The following is a 27035-nucleotide window of genomic DNA, read 5'->3' on the forward strand; positions in this document are numbered from 1 at the left end:
GTTATAGTACAAAAGTTTAAATTTTGACTAATCCATTCACAGCACCTGCAGCCATTTTTTTAACCTTGGTCCTTGTGTTTTCATGTGTAGGTGGGTCACTTGGCTTTATTTGCACCTCAGAGGAATGGCTTTTTGGTCATACCACTCACCACTCTTGCTGTTTTCCTTTCTTCTTATTATTGTTACCTCCTCCTTGCTCATCTTTCTTGTTCCTCAGGAACTAAGTCCTCCTCTCTTCCATGTTTCAGGAACTTCCTCCTCCTGAATTTGAACCTGTACAATGTGAGAACATGATTTATTGAGACTCATCTTGCACTTACCTCTACACCATGTGTGTTGGTGTTGCAAACCCAACTGACTTTTCAGGTTTTCTACAGATCGCACTGTACTTTACTGTAAATTTTAGTAAAAGTACACTCTACATCAATGGACACATTCCATTTCACACATTTCCACTTTTTTTATAACCCAGGATCATACCCAAACCTGATTACATTCCAAATGTTAATATATACCTCAATATTTTACTTTGATTCTTGGCATTCCTATGTTTTCCAAACAAACACCTTTTAGATGCTCACGCTAGAGTGGTAAATGGCCTGTATTTGATATAGCGCCTAACTAGAGTTCAAGAACCCCCCTAGGCACTTTACAACACAACAGTCATTCACACGCTGGTGATGATAAGCTACTATGTAGCCACAGCTGCCCTGGGGCACACTGACAGAAGTGAGGCTGCCGAACAATGGCGCCACCAATCCTTCCAACCACCACCAGCAGGCAAGGTAGGTTAAGTGTCTTGCCCAAGGACACAACAGCTGCATTCTCATGCCAGGAGCCAGGATGGAACCTGCGACCCTCCGATTGCTGGACCACCCGCTCTACCAACTGAGCTACTGCTGCCCTAACAGAGTAACAGGCAATTCCTGATAACAAAGAACAATACAAATTTACCATAGAAATTCATAGATACTTCAGAAACAAAATAGAATATACATACATCATGCCCAGGAAACGAACCCACAACTTCTCCTTTAAGGGCAGATATGCTAACCAATACACCACCACTTCTTGTTATTTCTTTGGAAAAATATCATGCCTTTCTGTTTCTTCAGAGTTACACACTGGGCAAAATAAAATTATACCACAGTTTGCAAAGTTATTCCACATATGAGGTCCACTTCTACATTTATCTTCCACCTCAATCCCTTGATCTTGTTCAAATCATATAGTATGATGTGCAGTATCAGCTAAAAAAGACCTCCTGACCAGATTTGGTGGTAGCATAGTTGATCGCATACATGCCCATCAGCCAAGAATCCTGAGTTCAATTCCCATTTATGATCTTACTGTAGATGTTTCCTCTAAGAAAAATAAAATTATATATTTGTCACTATTGTATGCTGCTGCTTGTCAGGTTTTCAATGATGACACTATGCTTTACTCAGAAGTGATTCTGATTATTTAACTTAAGACTTACATATTCAACATTTAAATCTAAACTCTTGCTATTCAAAGTGAGAGGCTAGTCTCAATAACATCTCTTACACTTCAAAAAGAAGATGGGTGCAAAAAAGATTGTTTTCCTCTGCCACCTTACACTTGCTTTTTTAGTACAATAGGTGCAAACAATACAGATAAAGAAAATTATTTCAAAAATATTTAAAAAACCTTACTATCTTTGACATGAATTGAACCCTTTGCTTTTCATTTAATGGCCAGATTTCCTAACCACTACACCACCGTTTATGAAGTTATTCCACATGAGGCCCACTTCTACATTGATCTTCCACCTCAGTCTCTTGATCTTTGTTCCAATCATACAGTATGGTGTAAAGTTTCAACTGAGAAAGACCTACTGACCAGGTTTGGAGGTAGTGTAGTAGATCGTATACATGCCCATCAACCAAGAGGGCCGAGTTCAATTCCCATTTATGACCTTAAATATTTTCTCTAAGACAAATAAACAAAACAATTTTATATAGTTGCCATATTTCATATAGTTGTCACTACTGCTCGTCAGGTTTTCAATGATGCACACTTTGCTGCATATGCTTTACTTGAGTCAACAACAAAGTGATTCTAATTATTTCACTAAAGACTTAAATATTCAACATTTATATCTAAACTCTTGCTATTCAAAGTGAGAGGCTAAACAAACGCATTCTCTATAACATCTCTCACTAGAGTTCTATAAACTAGAAACCTCCTGAGCCGATAGAAGATGGAAGACAGTAGTCACCAAACAGAGTCTATTAAATTCATGTCATTACGCTTTCTCAATATTTAAAAAGCTCAGACTTGCACTTGAATTGATACAGTTTCCAGGATGAAATGCATGTGTGTAATAATACATACAGTACAGTGGCTCTATGCATTATTCTGCAGTGTGGCTCCATTCACATTCGTTTACAGTTCTTTCTCACTTTTTACATATATTTTCTGAAACTACAGCTCATCTTATACAAACTCTATACACAATAGCCACAAACACTCACACAACCCAAAACATGTCACACACCTGACAACCAAGTACACACTGCATTCAAAACCATTTTCTTCTAAAACAAAGGTTATTTTTGCATCAGAACTGTACAGGCAAACCATCACATAGATAGCTTGTCCTAAACGTCAACTACACACTGATAGGATAAATGATAAACACTGCAATCCATTTTGCTATTTCAATGTGCAGTGGCATTGTTGGCCAGTACCATACTTACTATTGCAATCTGTTGGTCAGGAGCAAAGGCAGGCTGCCACTCCCTCTTTCAGGGTCTTTTTGCAATTCTGAAAATACACACATTTACTCATCTTAAATGTATTTCTTGTGAAATGTGCCATATCTCGATCTACATTTACCATAAGTTTTGCTCTACCGTTACTGTACCCGTTTTAATTTTCAAAACATTACATTATACCAGCCACTGTGAAATGTGACACATGGGGCCACACACATTGACCTGCTTCTCTCATGTTCAGGTCATGAATGATGACATGGTCAACTAGTGTTGCCTGAATCTCATTTCACACTGTTTATCTCCTTTAAAGAGCCCTTCCTCTTGCTTGGTGTATGAACCCCACCCCACTTGTCTCCGTGGAGCTTCATAGGGTAGCAGGTAGTCACTGAAGCCTCTTCAGTTTCCTTTATATTAAGCTGACTACTCACGTGAAGTAACAATGTGGAAACTCATTGGTTGAACCCTATCTGACAAGCGTGTCTAATTCATCCATTGTGTGCCTTTTCCCCTTATACCATACTTGTACACTTCAAAGATACAATCTGTTGTGATAGCGGGGTTGAAGCAGCAGTAGCCATAGCCTAATGGTCAAAATACTTTAAAAATACTTGACAATGTATGGTTTTTCACTATTTCTCCATTAAATATATTTAATATAATTTCTATATAAGCACACCACAAATGAGAGCACACATTCCATTTTACAGTTTGCAGTTTGGGAACAGTCCAGGACCACAGCCAATCAATTTTAAATCCAAGTAATAAAAATCTACCAGTTACTTGGTTTCCAAAGGAATACAATGATACTTTCACACTGACACCTCATACCTGCTTCTGCTGATAGATTAGGCCCCATCCACTGATAATATAGACAATAATGAATATAAACAGAAACAGGATTTACATGGCTGGGAGCTGAACCCATTACCACTGCTTTAAGGGCAGGTACCCTACTCACTATACCAACTTTACAAATTTCAAAATTTTGTCAATCATAAAATGGCCTCCATCTGCACTCAAATAGCCTAAAAGTGAGGAAAGAACGTGAACATGATTGAGAGAATAAAACTGAAAAAAGCTAACTTTTACAAGTACCATAACAGCATAAATTTGCACCCGATCTGACTCTGTTTTCAAATAATATTGCATTAGTACACGATGTTTTCTGATTGGTACTAATCGGGTCATAAAATGATGTCTTCAAAATGTCGCATGTATTTGTTTCTTTCTTTTTTTTCCCGGTGCTGTGTTGACATCATGGACCAGAAGGCATGAACTTATTCAGTGCGAGCGGGAGCACGCAGGTGGCCGGTTGCTGTGTGCTACAACATGCTTGACCTGGCGGCCATCAACACACATGTACTGTTCAAGGCATGAATAGGGTCCACTAAGAAAAGAAGAGCGTTCCTGGCTCACCTTGCAGAGGAACTTCGTTGTCGCTTCTTACAAGAAAAGTCAATGGAAAAAAAAAAGAGGATGCAACATCGACAAGCTTCTGTTCCAAGACTGCTGCTTCCCCCAGGAAAGCAAACTCAGTCAGTATCAGGCGTCCCTTCAATGTAATAGGAACCACAGCACAGAGAGAAGTGTGTACATTGTAAGAGGTACACATGTCGTAAATGTAGGAGAGATGGTCCTTGGGTGTGTGGGAACTGTTACCATTTGAATTTGATGATTGCATATAGTGCGGAACTGACCTCTCTGTACTATTTTTTTCTTTGCATGTCATGGAGTACAAAAGAAACACCACCATGCATCAAAATGTGGAGATTAGGCAAGATCGAAAAAACACGGTCAATAATTACAAGTGCAAGAAGGTATGCGAATGAATATAAATAATATGAATAATGTTGCATCCGTGCCACAATGTTTCCCGAAATGTACTATACAGGTCATAAAATGAATTATTCCAAATATCATATACACTTATGTCTCTGTTTCTTTGTCAGCGCGGCTTTCACATCATGGACCATAAGGTGCATTCTAATTCAGCATGAGCAGGAATCTACACTAATAAAAGGCAAAGCCCTCACTGGCTGACTGACTGACTGACTCATCACTAATTCTCAAACTTCCCGTGTAGGCAGAAGGCTGAAATTTGGCAGGCTCATTCCTTACAGCTTACTTACAAAAGTTAGGCAGGTTTCATTTTGAAATTCTACACGTAATGGTCATAACTGGAACCTACTTACGTACATATATATGGCCATAGCCTGCAGCTTGGTCACCGTGTGAGGCAGAGTTGCGTCCCTCGTCGTCACGCCTCCCACGTAATTGAGTGCCTGTCCATATAAGGCCGTCCGTCAGCAGCAAAATATTCACAGGTGAAGGACTGTGCTTATGCAAACAAAGATGAGATGGTCAGAGATAGACTAGTGTTTGGCACAAACTCAGCAAAAGTGCGAGAGAAACTATTAAGTGCCGGGTCTTAGCTAACATTAAATAAAGCCGTGGACATCGCAAGATCGCATGAGATAGCACAAGCACAGGTGAGAACCTTCGATGCATGTGAACTGACTGTGAACGCAGTATGCAGAGAACAAGCAAGAGCTCCAAAGAGCGCTGAACAAAAAACGCATTACACAATTGAGAAGGCAGCAAAAGAATATGATGCGAGTGACTTTTACAAGCTTATTCATAATTGCAGCCTCTGCGGAAACAAAGCGCGGTGTAAACCTTAAGTTTAAATTTAGTTCATAGACACGCTGTTGCTGGCATTTGTCATGCCTATGACGAATACGATATTCGCGAGATACAAGTTTAATGAGAAGACACAGGGTATAAACGAGACTTTTGATCACTTTGTAACTGAGTTAAAATTGCTGTAATGGTTTTAAAATTGCTGGTGAAGGACTGTGCCTATGCAAACGAAGATGAGATGGTCAGAGATAGAATAGTGTTTGGCGCAAACTCAGCAAAAGTGAGAGAGAAACTTTTAAATGCCGGGTCTGAGCTAACATTAAATAAAGCCGTGGACATCACAAGATCGCACAAGATAGCACAAGCACAGCTGAGAACCTTCGATGCATGTACTCCGAGCGGCTCACGTGAACTGACTTTACAGGACTGGGAAAGGTAAACCCGTGCATGCAGTGTGTGATGTCTCAGATAAAGAGGAAGACGAGCTGCTTATTGATGCAGTGGGAAAGGAACAACCCTCTGACGCTGAACATGCCTTTGTACACATATCAATAGCAAAGCAAAGTGTAAAGCTTAAGTTTAAATTATGTTCATAGACACGCTGCCGCTAAATATTCGCTGGTAAATCCACAACTTAATACCGGGAATGCCTGTTAAAACATCTTAGCTTCACGAGTACCTATTTGGGTAGTGATCACTTCGATGAATGAAACCTGTTCTAAAAACGCATTAAACAATTGAGAAGGTGTACTCTGAGCGGCTCACATGAACTGACTTTGGAGGACTGGGGAAGGTAAACGCATGCATGCAGTGTGTGATGTCTCAGATAAAGAGGAAGACGAGCTGCTTATTGATGCAGTCGGAAAGGAACAACCCTCTGAATCTGAACAAGCCATTGTTGACATATCAATAGGAAAGCAAGGTGTAAAGCTTAAGTTTAAATTACGTTCATAGACACGCTGCCGCTAAATATTCGCAGGCAAATCCACAACTTAATACCGGGAATGCCTATTAAACATCTTATATTCACGAGTACCGATTTGGGTAGTGATCACTTTGATGAATGAAACCTGTTATCTTTACAACGGTTGACAAACACGGAATATAACTTGAACACAACACATCCTCCAAATATGAACCTGATTGAAAGAAATAATGATAATCAAATCCTTCATGACAGCAACACTCATACTGTAATAGTCACAAAACAATTACATTGACAATCATGTTATGTTATTTTTAAAATGTTTCCTTTTCTTTTTTATAACTTCTTTAACACACTACTTCTCCGCTGCGTAGCACGGGTATTTTGCAAGTACTCAATAAAACTGAATAAAAAAAATTAAAGTTATGGTGAGATATGAAGAAGGCAGATTCACCAGTGTTTGTGTTTCTGCTTTTATCCCTCCAGATCAGAGATTTTCCTTTTCCATTGTCTCAAAACACCACTCACATCTACAGTTATTCCCAGTTTCAAATAAAAACTAACAGCATCAGATCTGGGGTGGTGGTGGTTTGTACCGTGATTGTGACTGAGAGAATAAAAGTTAAAAAAAAAAAAAATGCAATTACAAGTACTATAAATTTACACAGGCTGTTACAGACGCAAATCAAATGCATGTTTTTATTGTATAATATTAACAGTAAGAGCAGCTCACTACTCAAAGTAGTAAATTTGGGAGGTAGCCAGGATCGATTTGGTGACTTCTTTATTACAAGTTAGCAGTTCTTACTGCTGCACAATGGAAGCTGTTACACTTGTGCCTTTTGTGAAAGTGTTTATTTGATATTTGGAATTCAGGCTTCACACATTATACATTTCATGTCTACATTTTGTCATTTATTGCTAAAACGTGAAAAACATGTGTTTACATAAATTGTTGTAGACACAGAACACACATGAAATGTATGTATTCCAAATAATGATATATTATTTACCATCTACAACTCCATCACTTCACTTCAAGAAAAACACTAAGCACTGAGAACCTTCTTTGTGAATTGAGCTGTGGTGGTGGGTGAGGGAATGGGATAGCAGGCTGCTTGTGCTGATTGACACATTTACAAGACAAAAGACGCTGACAAAGAGGTGCGAAGGTATTTAAGGTGGGCTGGGACTACAAGTTTTTTTTTGTAGGCTTTGGTAATTCTAGTATTAATATGGTTACAGCGCAGAAGGGTTTAATATTTTTTCTGCTTTAATTATTTTTTCTTTATGCCAGCTTCTCATCTCTCAAGTGTTTAAAATTTTTTTTTTCTGTTCTCTCCATCTGACGTTATCATCAGACTCATCTTTAGAGACTTAAAAAAACTTTACTATATGTTGTCAGGGATGCCAGGGGCCATGACCCGGCCGGGACGCCAGGAGGGACCGGAAGAGGGTCAGAGCCCTGCCTGGATCACGTGGGGTTCGCCTTCCGGGTTGCTTTGGGGACCACGGGTCAAGGGCATGGAAGCCTTTCCCTGTAGGAGCCCGTGGTCACCACCAGGAGGTGCCCCAATGCCTTGGGGACTTGTTTCCCCAACACTCCCGCCACACCAGGAAGTGCTGGGGGGAAGATTTATAACGCCGCCCGGAGAGCAGCCGGGAGGACAGCCGACACTTCCGCCACGCTGGGGCGTGGTCAGAGAAGGAATGCCGGGAACACCAGGTGCTCATCCGGGTCATCTATAAAAGGGGCCGTCTCCATTCATTCGGGGCTGGAGTCGGGTGGAAGGAGGACGAAGCAGTGGAGAGTGGAGGCGGCCCGAAGAAAGGCATTGTGGCCAGGACTTTGTGTGATTTGGGGTTTGTGCACTGAACTGGGTCTTTGTGACCATTATTTGGGGGTCTTTGTGACCAGTATTTGGGGGTCTTTGTGACCAAAGAACTGTACATAGTGTAAATAAACGTGTGGTGGTTGTGAAAAACAAGATGTCTGCCTGTCTGTGCGCGGGTGCCGTTGACATCTGGCGTAGTCGGCAGGATGCTCCGCCTGTTGCAAGGCGGAGACCTGCAACAAATAAATTTGTTGTGGACGGCCGGGCGCAGCAGGGGACACCACCCACGTTCCGCGGGTGCTGCGTGCACACAGCCCCGCGGAGAGAAGAAACCCCACGGACCACCAGGGGTCCGTTTGATGGACATACTTCCCTGACACGGGCGGGCGGTATGCCTAGCAGGAGAGCAGCGGTCTCCAGGGATCGTGCCGTTGCTGCAGGCCGAGACGGCATGGCGTCGGAAGAAGCCTCGCCGAGGAGGTGTCCTCGGTTGGACGGGTCCGGGAAGGTGAGTCCCCTGCCTAGTGGCAGCCCGGCCGGGAGGGCGGGCGTGTTTTCTTTCTCAGGCAGGGACTTCCCGGATTCACGTCGGTGGCGGGCGCATGCCGGTCTGCAGGGCGCTGGCAGCACGGCGGCAGCCGCGAAGGCTGTGGAGAAGGAGACGCTGCGTCTCGAAGAGTGCTGGCAACAACAGAGCTGCCGGCAGGCATATCGACGCCGAGAAAAGGGAGGCAAGATGGCCGCGGACCGGATGTCCCTCCCCCTGACAGGCACGCGGTTGGGCGGTGTGTCTTGGGTGCCCGCCAATGACCGAAGAGCGGGACCAAGGAACGTTAGATCCGCGGGCGGGGAGACCCGATTGGGCCAGAGGAGAGGGCCCACAGGAAGTGGCCGGCGTCGGAGGCTGGCGTACAGGTAGGCTCCGCGTCGGTTGACTTTCTGTCCTTGCCGGCTGCTCTGACGGAGCTGGGGGCGTGCCTTCAGCCTGCAGAGCAGAGTGTGTTACAGTTGCTACGTGCCCTCCGGGCTGCAGTGCGGGATCTGGAGAAGAAGGCCCTCGCGACCTTACGGAAGTTTCGACTGACAGCGGGCGGCGCGGCGCTGGAATCTCCAGCCGGAGAGGTACGGCGGATTTGGTGAGTACAGCCGACTCCGTACAGCAACTGGGAGGGTCTGCCGAAAATGGCTGTGATAACGATGAGCAGTTTGAGTAGGCAGCCCTCCGACAAATAGTCGGCGCTAATGGCTGTATCGCGCGAGGGGAGTCGAGAGGGCGCAGAATGGACACGGGCTGCTTAGTGCCCCGGGTCCTAGCGCCCTCCGCCCCGAGTTGGCTGCGGCCTCGCGCTGTACTGTAGGGACGCAGACGGGAAAGGGGCTTGTGTTTGTTAATACAAAGTCGCGTACCGTCAAGGCGCCAAGTGAAGGGAGGATTAGCGGCTGGGTGCTGCTTCCTCCAATATGGTGAGACGCGTTGCTGGGTGCAGCGTATGGCTGGCTGCCCTCTGGGGCGCAGAGGGAATCCCTGAGGCAGGCAGAGAGAGCAGGCGGTGCCGGCGACTCCATCATCGAGAGGGACACGGAAGCCGCGGAGAGGGTGCCGATCAGGCAAGTGCGGGTGATTGGAGGGGAACGCTGCCCGTGCATGGCACGAGCTGGGTGCTTTGGCAGCGGTTCTGCCCTGTGTTCTCTTTTGTAGGGACGGACCCCGGGCAGGCTGAAGGAACCCCTTCGTGGCGGAACAGCCCTCTGATGTCGGGCCGTCAGCGGAATGATCTCTCTGCCGGTGCGCAGCTGCGCTCACAGCTGGAGGAGCCTACGGGGGAACGAGTGGCTCGGAACAAAGGGGCGCGGAGGTCTCGGAGGGGTGCCGATCGAGGAGGCCCCGGGGTGCCGGTAAAAGGGGGGAGCACAACCTGTGCGAGGTACAGGGATGCACCATGGGTTGGTGCTCAGATTGTGTCTCCGCCCCTGTCCCTGCTAGGAGTGCGGGGCCGGACCCCGGCTATCCTCAGGTAGGACCCGTTTCGGGACTCTGCTGCCCTCGCGGGACGGGTCGCTCTTTCCCACGAGTGGTCTTCGCTGGCTGTGGGGCACTGTCAGGGATGCCAGGGGCCATGACCCGGCCGGGACGCCAGGAGGGACCGGAAGAGGGTCAGAGCCCTGCCTGGATCACGTGGGGTTCGCCTTCCGGGTTGCTTTGGGGACCACGGGTCAAGGGCATGGAAGCCTTTCCCTGTAGGAGCCCGTGGTCACCGCCAGGAGGCGCCCCAATGCCTTGGGGACTTGTTTCCCCAACACTCCCGCCACACCAGGAAGTGCTGGGGGGAAGATTTATAACGCCGCCCGGAGAGCAGCCCGGAGGACAGCCGACACTTCCGCCACGCTGGGGCGTGGTCAGAGAAGGAATGCCGGGAACACCAGGTGCTCATCCGGGTCATCTATAAAAGGGGCCGTCTCCATTCATTCGGGGCTGGAGTCGGGTGGAAGGAGGACGAAGCAGTGGAGAGTGGAGGCGGCCCGAAGAAAGGCATTGTGGCCAGGACTTTGTGTGATTTGGGGTTTGTGCACTGAACTGGGTCTTTGTGACCATTATTTGGGGGTCTTTGTGACCAGTATTTGGGGGTCTTTGTGACCAAAGAACTGTACATAGTGTAAATAAACGTGTGGTGGTTGTGAAAAACAAGATGTCTGCCTGTCTGTGCGCGGGTGCCGTTGACAATGTATATAAGGACTCTTCTTTTCTTCCAATTATATATCTGTTACATGTAAGTGCATATTAAATTACTTATTATATATTATTTAATTATTTTTATTCTTGTCTGTTTTTAATGTTTTTCTTTTCTTTTAACATTTCTTTCACATCTTTAAAAGCACTTTGAGGTACATCCTGTGTAGAAATAAATGTTGTTATACGGAGTAGCACATAACTAATATAGTATGAATAACATATACAACGGTTAATTAAAGAGATGGGCAGGAGTGTAGGTACACATTATTCAAATACCGGCAACACTGAAAAAGTTGGAAGTAGACTTTTATGTTAAACAAAATTTACATGCAAGTCTTCTTTCATTAAATGGTGAGCTGCAGCTTAGTGAGGATGTTTGGATTTGACTGGATGGCTTCAAGGTTTTGGCCTCATATTTGAGAGTCTTATAGACCTCTAATACAGAGAATAGTTTAAATTTGCATCTTTTTAAGTATATTAAAAAGGCACATTTAAACTAATGAAATAAATAACAATAAAATAAAAAGTGTTATTAAATTGAGCTTGTCAATGAGAAGTTTGTTCTATTAAAGTAAATGTAATTGAATTTGATAAAATTCCCCATGTAAAGCAAACAGTTATTTTGAAAAAAAATAAGCTTCACTTTCACTTTCAAGTTGACTGGTGCATCGAAAGCACCAAAATTATCAATTTTGTTGGCAAGTAGAGAACAGGAATAGAGTGTAAACTCTATCAGGGCATTCCTAGTATCACTTTTTATTAGGGGTGTAAAAAAATATCGATACACTTCAGCTTTGCAATGTTATGTTTTTTGATAGTGCATCGATTCTCAAAAACATAGTATTGATTTTTAATTACTACTTTACATTCAAAGATTCAAGGCATACATACCCTCCCGACAACATATTGCTGACATCACTGTGCCCAAGTTGTATGAGGAGGTAAAAATTAAGGTACTGAAATCTCTCAGCTCCACCGAAAGAGATTGTTACCACAGAGAAGTGTTCTGAAAGCTGGGCATGTTGACCAGCTCACCTTCCTCCACAAAAACCTTGACATTAAAAAATAAGCACTGACATACATACAAACTGTAATAACATGTGCAATCCAAGTTTTAATATCTGAAAATGTTCATTATCAATATATACATATTTTCTTACATTTGTGTAGTATTTTCTTTAGGAATCCTACAAGCACTTTTAATTTTCACTGATATAGGCAGATGTAGTTAATTTTTAAAGATTTCAGAAAATATAGTGTTATGATGTTGGATACATACAATAGAATGTGAACCTTTAAAGCAGAATTTAATGTACAGTAATCCCTCACTATATTGCGCTTTTATATGTAAGCATATCTAAATATATAACACAGATTTTTTGATGCTTCGCGGGTTTCTGTGGACAATGGGTCTTTTTACTTCTGGTACATGCTTCCTCAGTTGGTTTGCCCAGTTGATTTCATACAAGGGACGCTATTGGCGGATGGCTGAGAAGCTACCCAATCAGAGCATGCAGTTAAGTTCCTGTGTACTGATTGGCTCAGCAACGGAGCGCCGAATTCAATTGCTCTGCGTTAACAAGGAAGTCTCATCTCTCTCATTCAGCATCAACGTGTTTCGCTGTGGAAAGAGTTAACTTTGGTGCTCTTTTGTGTTTATCTTTGTGCATAGTCAAGCCCTTCGTTATGGCTCCAAAACGATCTGTCTATCATAATGGCTGTAACATATGTGATATCAGAGACACTCGATATCTTTAAAATAATATTTAGGTTTTACTGTATATAAACAGTGTGTTTACATACATAATTTCAACGAATCTTACCTAATATCTAAGAGAATACAAAGGGTTTATACTGTATAACTGTGCGGGAAATGTTTATAAGAGTGTGGGAGAGTTTATAAGGGCTGAAAATATCTAACAGTAACCATATGAATATATGGTTTTTACTTTGTGGATTTTCACCTTTTGCGTGGGGTTCTGGAACGCAACCCCGGTGATAAAGGAGGGATCACTGTATATACTGTCTAAATTTATATGTAATATTGTATGATTTTTTTATTCACTCAATTTGTTTACCTAAAGAATCCTGCAGTCAGTCAGTCGGTCATTGTCCAACCTGCTATATCCTAACTACAGGGTCACAGGGGTCCGCTGGACCAGTCCCAGCCAGCACAATGAGGAAGAAAAAACATTATTAACTGTAATGATTATAAGTATTTAACTCAAGGATTGTATTTTGAATTCAACATGCTGCAGAGAGCTATATGATTTTTTTTTAGGTAGAAAAGGAATTAAGTTTATGCACAGAACATGAGACTGGCTTGCATTCTTTTATGAGAAAATGCTGAACTCTTGATACTAACAGAACACCCAGGGATATTATAAATCAATGTAACAGTTTCTGAATTCCTACTTAAAATTATTTGAGCCTATTCCTTAAAACTGTGAGTGCTCTGATAACCTTTTTATCTGAAAGAAGCAATGTACACATTCCAATTCAGAGAGTAGTAAGATATTATAATTTGTGTATAACCTCAAAATGAACTGTAATGGTTTTTTCTCTTTGGCTAATGAATAAGCTAGGTAATATAAAGAGGATTTTTTTCTTTTAAGCAAGATTGCCTGTTCTGACCAGCCAGTGGCACTGAGCCTGGGGGGCTCCAGTCTCTTCAGAGGCATGGGGGGGCTACAGTCTCTCTAACTCACCAAGAATAAAGAAATAGTTTCTATTTTATATTGGTGTCCATTTCTTTGCTGTTCCCGACTTTTAGCGATCACAGTTTTTTGCTGCCTTGACCCGGATTAGAGATGGCCATGCGACTCCTTGAGTGGGATCATTCAGAGGACCAGTAAAAGGACCGAATCCGCCCTGATTTGGAAGGACCAGCCCCAGAAAAAGTTAGGACTGGCCTGCCTCGGGCGAATCCTGCATAGGGAGCCCTTGACCTCCTCTGATTTTTTCCTGAAGGTCGAGTGAACTGGGAACTTCCAGACGGGAGGAAAAATTCTTGCTGAGTAGACCGAGGGAGTCAGACCGGGGAAAAGACACCAGGCAGTGAATGCACCGGAATGTATAGATAGGCTCTCGGAAATAAAACAGTGTGAAGATTATAAATTTTAAGGACGTGAGTTAGTACACTCCCTAGGAAAACGAAGAAGAAGTCTCTTAGAGGCTTAAAAGTAAAATAAAGGAAGGGAGTAGGAAGAACAGATAAATAAACGAACATTTCTTGATCGGGAAAAAGCACTGTTGTGGGAGGGCAAGACTCTTTGCTCTAACAGTCTGGTTATATCCTGAACTCAATGGGTCACTCAGGGAACTGATCACCTAAACAGCGGTAACCAGCGGCCTTCAGGTGGGACTGTCAGTCTGCTAATCAGGTTGATTGTCCCGGTGGACCGGGGAACAGGAGGGAGCAGGAGTGAAGCGACAAGTGAGAGGCTGGTTTAGCAAAAAGAGTGCGGAAAACTCACTGGTGATGGGGAAAACTAATAGTAAACCGGTTAAAACTCCTTTGGGAAAACAAAAACATGAATCCACGTATTCATCTGTGACTGAATAAAGACAAATTGATTGAACTATTCCTGTCTTCCTCGGGTGTTACTTCCACAGTTTATTTAGCACCCGAGCATTTCCCCTGCTGTTGGAGAACCCGAGTGAAGGTGCGAATTGCAGACAGGAATATGATCGGTGATCGGTGAGCACAACTGCTTTACCGTCCGGGAGAGGTACTAGGGACGTAACGATAAGAGCACCTCTTGGACTGAGACGGGGTCTTAAGTAGTCTCGTAATTAAAAGAAAGAGGTGGAAGTTTAGTAAAAAGAGAAAGTACCTCGCGGTCAGGGATTTGCTAAAGAAAGAAATTGAAAAAACAGGGTGTGAATGAGGAGCCTCTGTTCAGAGGATTGTTTTCGGAAAACGTACCAAGGAAAAAACAAAAAAAGCGGTTATCCAAGACGTGACATAGAACAGAAAACAGGGTTTGGTCTAAAAAATAATGTAAACGGTCAAATAAACAGAGTGAAATGGAAATGTTTGATAGATGGGAATTGATAATTAAAGATAGAGCCCTGAATGTGATACAGAAGTGCAATGAGGGACTGCAAAGCCAAATGAAGCTTATAGCAGAAAAAGAAAAGTTGTTCTTGATAATGCAAGAACCATCGCAAAAGGATGAAAGAAAGAAGAATAAGTAAATAAAAATAATATAAATAAAAAGAAGAAGACCAGATTATACCTTGATTTAGCGTCAGCATGCGTTTTCCCTCCCTTTGAGGACAATAGTCCATCACCACCCCTTGGGGCAGCTGGAGGAATTAATGAGGGAGAGGAAGAAGATGGTCCCGATGATTTTTAAAAAATGAACAGTTTCAGCCAGAGCGGGATGAAGAAGGGGGAAAGGGATGCCTAATAAGCCCCGTTTCTGACACCTCAGGGTCAAAACATGAATATGAAAGGATGGAATTTCAAGCACCATTAATACAAGTGCCCATTCTGTAATATAATGTACAACAGCTGGACTCAGATTAAAACCGTCCCACCTTCATGGTGCAAAGAAACTGGGACTTGCACGAATTAAAAGAGATATTGCAGGAATTGCTGACCCAGTTCATGATGGCGGAGAAACAGTTAGATGACATGAATAAGCCAAATGCTGCAGAATGGATTCAGGTCCTTAGAAGAAAGCTAATTTCAAGCTGAAATGGTGTGAGAGGGCAATGGAATGAGACTCTGGGATGGCAGGGGGTTCATAGTGGCCAGTTTAATGTTCAGTGGACAGTTACAAGCACAAATAAATGCAAAATATATCAGCCCTCTAATGCCCAGTGAACTTGTTTAGACAAGGCTTGATGGCCCACCTGTGCCTTTGCATCTCAGTTACGGAAAAGGGAGTGAAGGTCACATCAGAACAACACACCACCCTTGCACTGACCACCACCATTACATGCTGTTATGCTGCCTTGAATGTTCATGTTTTTCTCAAAACAGCAAAAATCTCTGTTATCCTGGGTTCCTCTTGGATTAAAGTATTCAAAATCTTTTTACTGTATTGCATGATTTTTGGACTGTATTATGGTGAAGTCTGACTCTTGGACTTTTAGTTGCTGCTGTCAGAAAAAGAGACTATTTGCATAACAAACTGTTACAGTCGACCCTTGATATACGACCGGCCTGACATGCGAACAAATTGATTTACAACCAAAAATTTTGTTATGATTTACAACCAACATCTTGCATTACGACCCGAATGCGGTCATGTGTATCCGCTTGTGCAATTGTAAACAAACAGCCGAGGGCGTTCGTAAGCGTAAGTCGGAGCCCAGATACATGTGTTTGTGGACGTAATTTCGGTCAGTGCAGTGATTTATCTATACATATATAATTCACTAAGACCATGGCAAGCAAGATGCATAATTGCTAAGGAAGGAAGAGACGGTAACGAAGGTAAAGAAAGCGATTGTTAAGGGATGTTAGCTAGCGAGCGGGCGTGGCACATGATGATGTCATCAGGCTGAGTCAGCACCGGCTTGCTTTGGAGTGTATTATTACAGCAGTTCACAACACAACCAGCTTTGAACTGAATGCTTCACTACTGTCATTATTAACTTGAGAAACAGCGATCACAATTGAAACGAAGAAGGAAATTGTGCAGAAATATGAGAGTGGTGTTTGTGTGACTGATCCCTTCCTGCAGCCCAAAGATGTCAAATTAAATGGTTAGTACAGTGTGAAATTGTTGTTTCTGGTAGGCTAGGCACTTTTTATAACTTTTTGGTTAGTACATTAGAAAAATTATTGGTGTTTTGGTAAATTATGCACATTATACAACCCTTTTTTATTATGAAAAGGTTAAGTAAGTGTTGCTGTGGGAGGTTCAGAGTGCATTATGGGTATTTCCATTATTTCTTATGGGAAAAATAGTCTTGACTTACAACCAACTTGAGTTACAACCAGCCCTCGCGAACAAATTGAGTTCGTAAGTCAAGGGTCCACTGTATATCCCAGCAGAATTGGCTGGAGCAGTATCTTTCTCTTATCACAGCAACTGCTTTTCTTCTGGAGTGGTTCTTATCCCACATATCCCCATTGCTAAATCCACTCGCTTTCAGTGGCATAATGTGAGCCAATGGGTATTAGCATGTCAGGAAGGGGTGGATTGGGAGTATGTGGGACCTAATATTTGGTCCACCCCAGATAGATCTGTTAAGAAAATTGCAAATTAACTCTGTTTTTGGACGAGAAAGGGGGGTGTATGACCGCAGTATTAACTCAACAACAAGGAAATAGACAATGACCGGTTGCATATTTAAAAAAAATAAATAAAAAAAACTGGATCCAGTGGCCGCTACAATCCTGGCCTGTTTGAAAGCAGCTGCTGCAACAACAGAGGCCGTATTACCATGGTCAGATGTTGTTCTCGTGAGTCTATTAACTGTTAAGGTACCACATGCTGTACATCCCATTTTAGTACAGACAAGAATATCTCATTTGACAGTTGCGCTTGTGGTAATGAAGTGTGAAGCTCACAAGGGGAAAACGAATTCAGTGAGTGCGGGAAATGCGCAAGCAGACATGTGGGTAAAGAAAGCAGCCCGGGATCCCACCTCACCACTAGCTTCTTTATTTCTATAACAGAAGGAGGAACAAGAGTCACCCGAGGATGCAGGATGCAGTCAGTGCAGACCCTAACTCCCAGTACACACCTTTTCTTCCATCCCCGACCCCTTTCCCGGACTCTTTCCCAACTATGATGATGCAGAAGTCTAATTATTTAATGTGCACATTTTATGTGCAAAGGGGGGAAATTGAGGAAGAAAAAACATTATTAACTGTAATGATTATAAGTATTTAACTCAAGGACTGTATTTCGTATTATTCATGCTGCATGCTGCAGAGAGTTATATGATTTTTTCCTTCTATATGATTTGATCTTCATTTAAGTAGAAAAGGAACTAAGTTTATGTGCAGAATATGAGACTGGTGTCAGAAGGGGACCTTGTTTTTCGATTTCCTGGATAATCCAGTTACTGATTGTGTCAGGGTTGTCTTTAGGATGTAGGTATTGCTGTCTGGCAAAGAAGTCACCACTTTGAAGTCTGGCTGGTTGAGTATACAAACAATACCAAGTTGTGATAACAGATCTGCTCCTTCCTTGGAGGATGTGTGTATTTACCTGACTTGGAGATTACATGTCTGACACTATTGGTTTCTAATCAGCATATCTGTACTTATTCATAATTGGTAATAATATCTTTTGTTAACTTGTATTTTCATTAATTGTTAAACCCAGGAAATTTAGATGTGCCATTGTTTAATCCGTTTGTCCAGAACTGATAATGGCAGGGACTGAAGGAGATTTAAGCTTCTGGGCAGGAGAAGGGAAGGGAGGAACAGTCCACTGTGAATGCTGCCAAGACTCGCAAAGAGCACAGGGGCTCACTGGCAGACTGGGGTACGTGGCTGGTACGACGTGAGGCACAAGGACGGCAATACTTCCAGGGAGGAAGAGACAGCTCCACAAGGAAGACGCCGGTTGTGGGTCCAGCGAGAGAGGGAAGCCGCATGAAAGGACCAAGCAAAGCTGGCAGATGAGAAATAAGGCGTGCCTAGGTCACAGCAACACAAGGAGCCCAGAGTGGAAAAAAAGGGAACAACGAAGAGACGCTGACAGGGATTCAACAATTTGACACAACTTCTGTTGGGAAATGAGTGTCCGGTGAAAAGAGTGCATCCGTGGACAGTTGAACGACTAAGTGTTGGGGTAACACAGTGCGCAAACTGGACTCTGCACCACTAAAGGTTGTATCCTCCAATTCTTGTTTTTAACGGACTTTTTGAGTGTGGACTGTGTGCTTCCCTTCGTTCGATAAAGGGAATTTCGAACCTGATATTGTTAGATTTTGTTTATGTTCATTTATCTTTTTAATGTACTTATTATTGTCAAGTGTAATACTCACCGCCCAATTTAAAGAAACCTGTGTGCTATTATTGGTAAATTTCAGGAGTTCCAAGTCTCTTAATAAACCTGGGTGGCGTAGTCGGATAATTAAATGGTGTCTAAGTTAGATTACCTGTAAGTGTGACAAGACACCTGTCACACTGGCTTGCATTATTTTATGAGAAAATGCTGACCTCTTGATACTAATAGATCTCCCTGTGATATTATAAATCAATGTGACAGTTTCTGAATTCCTGCTTAAAATTATTTGAGACTATTTCTTAAAACTGTGAGTGCTCTAATAAACTCTTTATCTGAAAGATGCAATGTACACATTCCAATTCAGGGAGTAGTAAGCTATTATAATTTATGTATAACCTCAAAATGAACTGTCATTACTTTTTTCTCTTTGGCTAATGAATAACCTAGGTAATATAAAGAGGAATTTTTTCTCCTAAGCAAAATGTCTGTTCTGACCAGCCAGTGGCACTGAGCTGGTGGGTTGGCTCCAGTCTCTTAGAGGCATGGGGGGCTGCAGTCTCTCTAACTCACCAAGAATAAAGAAACAGTTTTTTTTATTTTCTTTGCTATTCCCAACTTTCAGCAACCACAACAGAAAACAAGGCAGGAACAAATCCCCAGGCAGGGCACCAGTCCACCACAGGGCACACAGCACAATTTAGGATAACCAATGTACCTAACCTGCAGGTCTATGGACTGTGGAAGGAAACCAGAGCACCCCCACACAGATATGCAAACTCCACACAGGGGGGACCCAGGAAGCAAACCCAGGTCTCCTTACTGTGAGGCAGCAGCGCTACCACTGCACCACCATGCCGCCTCAAATCCTGCAAGCACTTTTATTTTTTTACTGATGTACTGTAAACAAATGTTAATTCCTTTGTTCAGATTACAGTGCTATGATGTTTTGCATTTTCTTTTAAACTGCTTGCAACAGAGTGTGGTATACTGTGAACTTTTAAAGCAGGATCAAAAAGTATAGTGATTTTTTAGTGATATAGGAACATGTTAATTCCTTTCCTCAGATTGCACAAAAGGTATTGCTATGATGTCTGAAGTTATAGGGACTGTGATAAATGCAGTTGCAGATCCCATTGTTCTGACTGCAAAAAAAAGTAAAGTTTTTTTTTTAACTCTTAACTTTTTTAACTTTTTAAGTTTTTTATGTTTTTATGCATATAGTGGTGTGTTCTTCATACTATGATAATTTTCCTAAAATTGGATTTAAATTTTTTTTTAATATATTACCTTGCTTACAACATTGCAATATATCGCGATATGTTGAATTGTAATCCCTGTATTTTTGTTACTGAGATACATGTGGAGAAGAGATGCTGCACTCAGTTGTTGATTTCTGGCAAATAAATTTTATTGCAAGGCTTAAAGTAAAGATCAGACATTAGTTAAACTGACAAGAAGAAGGGAGAGTCAGATGAAAAAAGAAGGAAACAATAATTCTGTATTTGCAAAAAAGGAAAAGTACACAGTATCCAGAACACACTCCACCTACAGTATACAGTTATAAAAGAGTTCCATGGCTTTACAAATAAGTATCAAATGCCTGAGTAAAAAGGCAGACTGTATTCAGTGTTTTTTGTTTGAATGTGCTTATCCACAGACACTGAGTGAATAACAAGTAGTACAGGAGTGTGGAGAGAGACCTGGTCAGAACTGGGATTGCAACATTCTTTCAGGCAGTTCGAGACAGCAACTATGCAGTGAACTTCCCAATTAAAGATTGTGCTCAAAATACTCTTTTGTGCATCAGCATAATAAAATATCAGGTAGAAAACGATTCACTTATTGAAGGACAATGGGAACTTCAGTTAATGAAAAAGGAGGCCTCAGATATAACAAGTGGAACTAGACAGCAACATGCTGTGCCATATTTTCCTGCTACCCATTGTAATGGGCAGGTGACTGAATGTTCCCAGGTCTTTTACAACTGAGTGGGTATGTGGCATTCTATAGGGCTGCTAAGGACCACTAGGTTGAGTGCAAGGAGAAAAGCCTCACTTCTTCCAGGACCCCAAAAATTTCCAGTTCCCAGGTTATGTCTGGATGTGAGTTTCTGCTGAAGTTTGTAGTACTAGGGTGTTGTACCGTGTTAGCCATTATGAATATAGTAAGAAGTCAAGCAAAATGACACCTTTAATTGGCTAAACTAAAGACATTACAATATGCAAGCTTTCGAGGCAACTCAGGCTCCCTCTTCAGTCAAGATGTAATGATGACTGCTGACGTTTAAAAGCTGTTCTTGCCAAAATCAGTAGTAGTAATAGTACTGTGACATAAGCACAAAGTACAGTGAACTTCTTATTTGCATGTCCAACCAACATGAAATACTTCAACACTCTCCAGGGTAATGATACATAATAATGCACTAAAATACACTACTTCATTTTATTTAAGAAAAAACACAAATGAGTTTACCTGGAAATAGATGTAAGAAATAGAACTAATTCTGATGTTCAACAGTTGTGTTTATGCAGTTCTTGCAACAATTATGGTGTTAAAGAACAGCGACTGAGTAGCCTCATTAAATAGGTGTCTGGAGGTTGGAAAGTGAGAAAAGGTGATATTTTAACTGAATGATGGAAAAAAAGGATGGGTAACTGCATAAGGTATATCACGTGTATGACAGGTGTGTAAAATACTGTTTACATTGGTGCCAAGGGGCTGTAGGTTATTTGTCTTACTGTGTTTATTTTGTAATTTGTGTTGCTTTCTGTGTTTATCTCTTCATTGTATAATAAATGCAACACTTTTTTTACTACTTTGGTCTCCTTGGCATGTTTTCTGGGTTGGGTTATTGATTCAAAGGCTCTCCTTTGTCCTTGAGTTGTTGATCACGATGGAAAACAAAATTGAATGTAAAGTTTACATAAAAGGTTTTAAAGAGCTGCAATTACTTTTAAGCTCAAATGGGCAACACTTCATGTTCAAGAGGGATCATTAAAACTTCCTTTAAAGACTATTGTAATAAACTGCTCTGAAATGGAAAAGTAATAATAATAATGATAACTGATTACATTTGTATAATGCTCTTTTAACTACTCAAAGTGCCTCGACAGAGAGGAACCACTTCAACCACCACCAATGAGTAGCAGCCTCCTGGATGATGCAACGACAGCCATTTTGTGCCAGTACATTCACCACACATTAGCTATTAGGTGGTGAAGTGTTGAGAGAGATATTCAATTAGAGACAGGGGATGATTAGTGGACCATAATGGAGAGGGCAGTAATGGGCAATTTAGCCAGGACATCAGGATAATCCCTACTCTTTTCAAAAGATGCCCAGCGCTTTTCAATTAGTACAGAGAGTCAGGATCTTGGTTTTACATCTCATCCGAAAGATGACACCATATTTACAGCATTGTGTCCCCATCAAAGCACTGGGACATTGGGATCCCCACAGAGTAAGCACCACCTACCGGTTTCACCAACACCTCTTCCAGCAGCAAATCCAGCTTTTTCTTGGATGGTCTCCCATCCAAGTACTGTCTGAGCCCAAACATGCTTAGCTTCAGGTGGATGACCTGAAGTGCATGTGGTATGGTTGCATTGATTTGTGTAGTAAAGGCAAAGTGAAGGTGTGCCAAAAGACCTAAGTTTATAAACAGAGGAACTAAGATTAGCCATTGCTACATGCACATGCACAAACACACACATATTCATATATACTGTATATACAGTATATATATATATTTGCAGATAAACAAAGTTTATAATCTCAGCCAGACTTGTAGGAAGTGAACACATCGAGGAGAAAAACAACAGTGTCTGTGAGCTGCCGGCACATTTCGGGGTCTCATCAGTCTGGGGATCTGCTGAGGTGGACCAGAAAATCTTCCAACTGAATATCTATTCACCTTCTGAATCTCATTGAAGGTGAGTCCTGATATTCAATTCTGTAGCTAATTGGTCATAATATGTTAAACTAGATAATGAAGAGTATTAGAACAGTCAACTGAAAATAAATATGAAGATGATACAAGCTAGAAGTGGGGAAAATACATAAAACAACAGCATAGCAGATATTTCTTGGTGCTGCTGAAGAATTTGTGATTCAATTAAATACTGTGTTTAAGAGCAACAATATATTTATTCCAAAATTATAGGGATATTTAAGCAGAAGAAAGCATTTCAAAATAAAAAAAAACTCTGGCTAACCTTCATGCTGATGCACCTACTGTATATAAGTAAAGGCAGTGTAACTGCAGTAATTATACACAGTAACAAGAAGTGATTTATCCTATTGATGGACCGTAAAAATGTGTTCACAGTGGGCTTTTAGCTGCCCATGCCTTTTATCTGCATTTCGGAATGTAGTGGTAAACAATGCCACAAAGAGCCTGTGTATGCAGAATGCCAACATGATTTTATAATAACTCCTGAGCTCTGCAGGACAGGGAATGCCTGACCTGTTTTGAATGAGTTGTTGCTAGCATCATAATTTTGATGACTCTCTGCAAGCTGTCAAACTTTTTCTTTCTTTTTACTGTTTGTCATGCCTCCCCTTCTGCTGACATGTGTCTACCCGAACTTTGTTAAATGCAGGTGTTTGGTGGGATATGCTGTTGCTCATTGTACTAACAGTGAAACTTTCATCTGCAAAGAGCTGCTTTTGAAGGCATGCTGAGCAGCACAAAACTAAAAATATTTCTTTCTTGTTTAATAAACTGGATCTGAATTGAAAATGAAAGTATTTATTAGTGAAATTAAAGATCTGTGTCTGAATGCTTTTGTTATAATCCGAGACTTCATTACTAACAACATAATTTTTGTTTTGTATCTGATATGTTTTCTGTTTGTTTTTTGTTTTATGGTAATGCATATTAGTCTGTTGTTTTCTATAGTTAATATGATAGTACTGCATTCAGCTTCTTTAGTTTCAACCTAATCTCTTAATTCAGTTTAAGCTGCTGTCATTTTTGAATGCTAAGAAGGCTTTGTGTGAATATCTATGTTCTCTGTTTCAAAGGAGAAAACTTTAGCATCTCACCTGTTATGCAAATTCAGAAATTCAGGAAATCATTTTTATACCAAAATACGATCCATAAAGTGTACAAAATTTCAAGTACAGATTCAGACTTTTAAAACCAAAGTTAAGGCAGAAAAAAATATTTAAACTGGTCAAAATACCCATAGGAGTATGAAGAACTGACAGGCTGGAGTAGCTTCTCCAAAAAATTGCGAGTAAAAGTCAGAAATCAAAATGAATATACTGCATAGACCAAATTAATTGAGGTAGAAAGACTTTTGACTCTTGAAATGTGGAAGATATTGTATTAAAATATTTGTGACAGTATGAATCTCTGAGTATTGGCTTTATTTACTGCAATATTTGTATCTGCTCTCCTCCACGTTATGTGTAATGTGTTCTTCATTAGGGCATTCTTAAATATTACAGATGACATGAGGCCATCCTTAAAAAAGACAAATATATTCTCTGCTGTGTTAGAATTTCTGTTGCATTCTCACAGTAAAGAACTCTGCAACCTGTTTATAAAGTAGATCTGGAAATGTAACAACCAATAATTTTAGAGAAAGTGCTGTAAGGCATAAATTGGCATATATGTAAAGAACAATATGCCAGGTGTGAAAACCTCTCTGTTATGAAATGTAAACACTGGGGAGGAAAATGTCAACTGAAACCAGATTTGTCAAGTTTACTTATGGAATGAGGGCGGCACGGTGGCGCGGTGGTAGCGCTGCTGCCTCGCAGTTAGGAGACCCAGGTTCGCTTCCCGGGTCCTCCCTGTGTGGAGTTTGCATGTTCTGCGTGGGTTTCCTCCGGGCGCTCCGGTTTCCTCCCACAATCCAAAGACATGCAGGTTAGGTGGATTGGCGATTGTAAATTGGCCCTAGTGTGTGCTTGGTGTGTTTGTGTGTGTTCTGCGGTGGGTTGGCACCCTGCCCAGGATTGGTTCCTGCCTTGTGCCCTGTGTTGGCTGGGATTGGCTCTGGCAGACCTCTGTGACCCTGTCTTCGGATTCAGCGGGTTAGAAAATGGATGGATGGATGGACTTATGGAATGAACTGTATTGGCTGGTGCCCTGCCTGGGGTTTGTTGGCTGGGATTGGCTCCAGCAGACCCCTGTGACCCTGTAGTTAGGATATAGCGGGTTGGATAATGGATGGATGGATGAACTTTATTCTACTGAACATAAATCTAATATATTAAAGTTAGTGTGGGACTGTGCCAGCATACATCTGCAAAGGAAGTGATAAGTGTAATGGTTACTTTCAAACTGAACCTTGTTAAAGGTACAATGCTTCAGCCTTACAGCCTCCAGCCAAAACATTGTGTCTTTAACCTTTTTTCCTTTTCAGTCTGAGAATTTTATTCACATTCTTTATTGCATGTGTTTCAGTTCAGTTTAATTCAATGTATTGTCACTATACGGTACTTTAGAGTACAATAAAACATATTTTTTGCGTGTTCCACTGGCACATAAAATAAAGTGACCACACTATACTGTTGCAATGGCACAGGAGGCAAACATTACCAACAAAAGTACAGGTATTGATAAGGCAACACATAGAAATAAATTGGCAAATGCATGGATGTAAAGATAATAAATATACATCAGATATAAATATGCAGCATCTATAACACAGAACAAGTAACAATTGAACAAGACAAGTAAGTTAGCTATGGATGGCTGATATATATACTTGCGGATAAGTTCTCCCGTGGATAAGTCAGGACTTGGGTTTACTGTATAATTTCTGGTATTTTATAATGTCAGGCATATAAGTCTAATGCGGAAAACTCACACTATTGATCCAAGAGATTATAATATGCTAACAACAACGTGAGAGAGTAACCACAGAGCACACTGCCTTTTTTTCCATGTCAGTGCAGCAATGCACTGTATCAGTGCGTGCTCTTAACCTCTCTCTCTCTCTATTGTGCCTACGTGACCACACGGTAATAGACAAACTATTCCAAAGCAATGTTTGCACTGATTTGTGTTTTTTGCATCTCACACCCTCATACACCTTTATTATAAGAGCATCCCTTGTCTACAATGGAGCATTCGATCAGAAGAAAATGTGAAGCTGGCTTTAAATGAAAATTATTGAGTAGCGAAAGAAATCGGTAACTGCACTGCTGCAACAAAGTTTGATGTGTCTGAGAAACTGGTGCTAGATTGGAGGAGGCAAGAAGATGTAAAAAAAAAAAAAAAAAAATTAAGTGTCACGTTTTTGAACGGGTGTATAAATCAGGGTCTGATTTTATGATTGATTTTTCAGGTTTCAAGACCCAACTTATACGTGAGTATATACAGTAACTGAATCAGCAGTGTAAGCGAGTGCATAATGGAGTGTTAGTCATGGGGCAAGCAGTTCTGGCTGAAACGGTTTTGGCTGAAAAACATTTTGCAAGTCTGATAGTGTGTGCTGATTGTTATGATATGTGTTGTTGGATAACAACATGACAGAGCCACACAAGGTTCCTGGAGTGTGAGAAGTCTGAGATGGTTTTAAATACTTTATTCTAGTCATACTGTAAATGTGCTGAATGAATGGGCACTGGGCTCCATTGATAAACCGGCTCATTTTATCACCTGCTTCAGAGCTTTGAATTCTGTTAAATACAGTTCCCACAACACATTGTGGTGCAGCTAATCAGCATGTTCTCCACTGTGCACCTATAGACATTAAAGGGACAAACTGACTCTCTTTGACCTGTTAAAGTGTTTTTAGCCTTCCAAATAAGATGCATGGTGCTGAGGGACCATCAGAGATCTGTGAGCATCTAAGAGCATAAAGCTACTCATTCTTTCCACAGCAAGCCTTTAATGTCAATGCATAGTTACACAAGCCTCTACAAGTCTATGCAATGCAGTTCATGTTCATGCTTACAGCCACACTTATAAGAAAAACTTACCGTAACTGGAAAAATAATGCAGTAGACCAGTAGCTCATCTAAGACACTCTAAAACTAAAGCACGGTATTTTTTTAAAATAATCAAGTGAACCATGAAACAATCATTTCTTATTTTGTTCAGGAAAATCAAAACACAGCAGGCATTATAGATTAAAATGATAAATATTTTACGCCTAAAAGGGTTCACAAGCCAAAGGCTTGCATTACTGTCACAACAAATTACCATCGTTCTCGAAAATAACAGAGTAGATTCATTTCACAAGCGTTGACAAGCAGTTATCATGTTTGAAAATCCTA

The sequence above is a fragment of the Polypterus senegalus genome, chromosome 9, assembly GCF_016835505.1.
Source record: "Polypterus senegalus isolate Bchr_013 chromosome 9, ASM1683550v1, whole genome shotgun sequence".
In the NCBI taxonomy this organism is placed as follows: Eukaryota; Metazoa; Chordata; class Cladistia; order Polypteriformes; family Polypteridae; genus Polypterus; species Polypterus senegalus.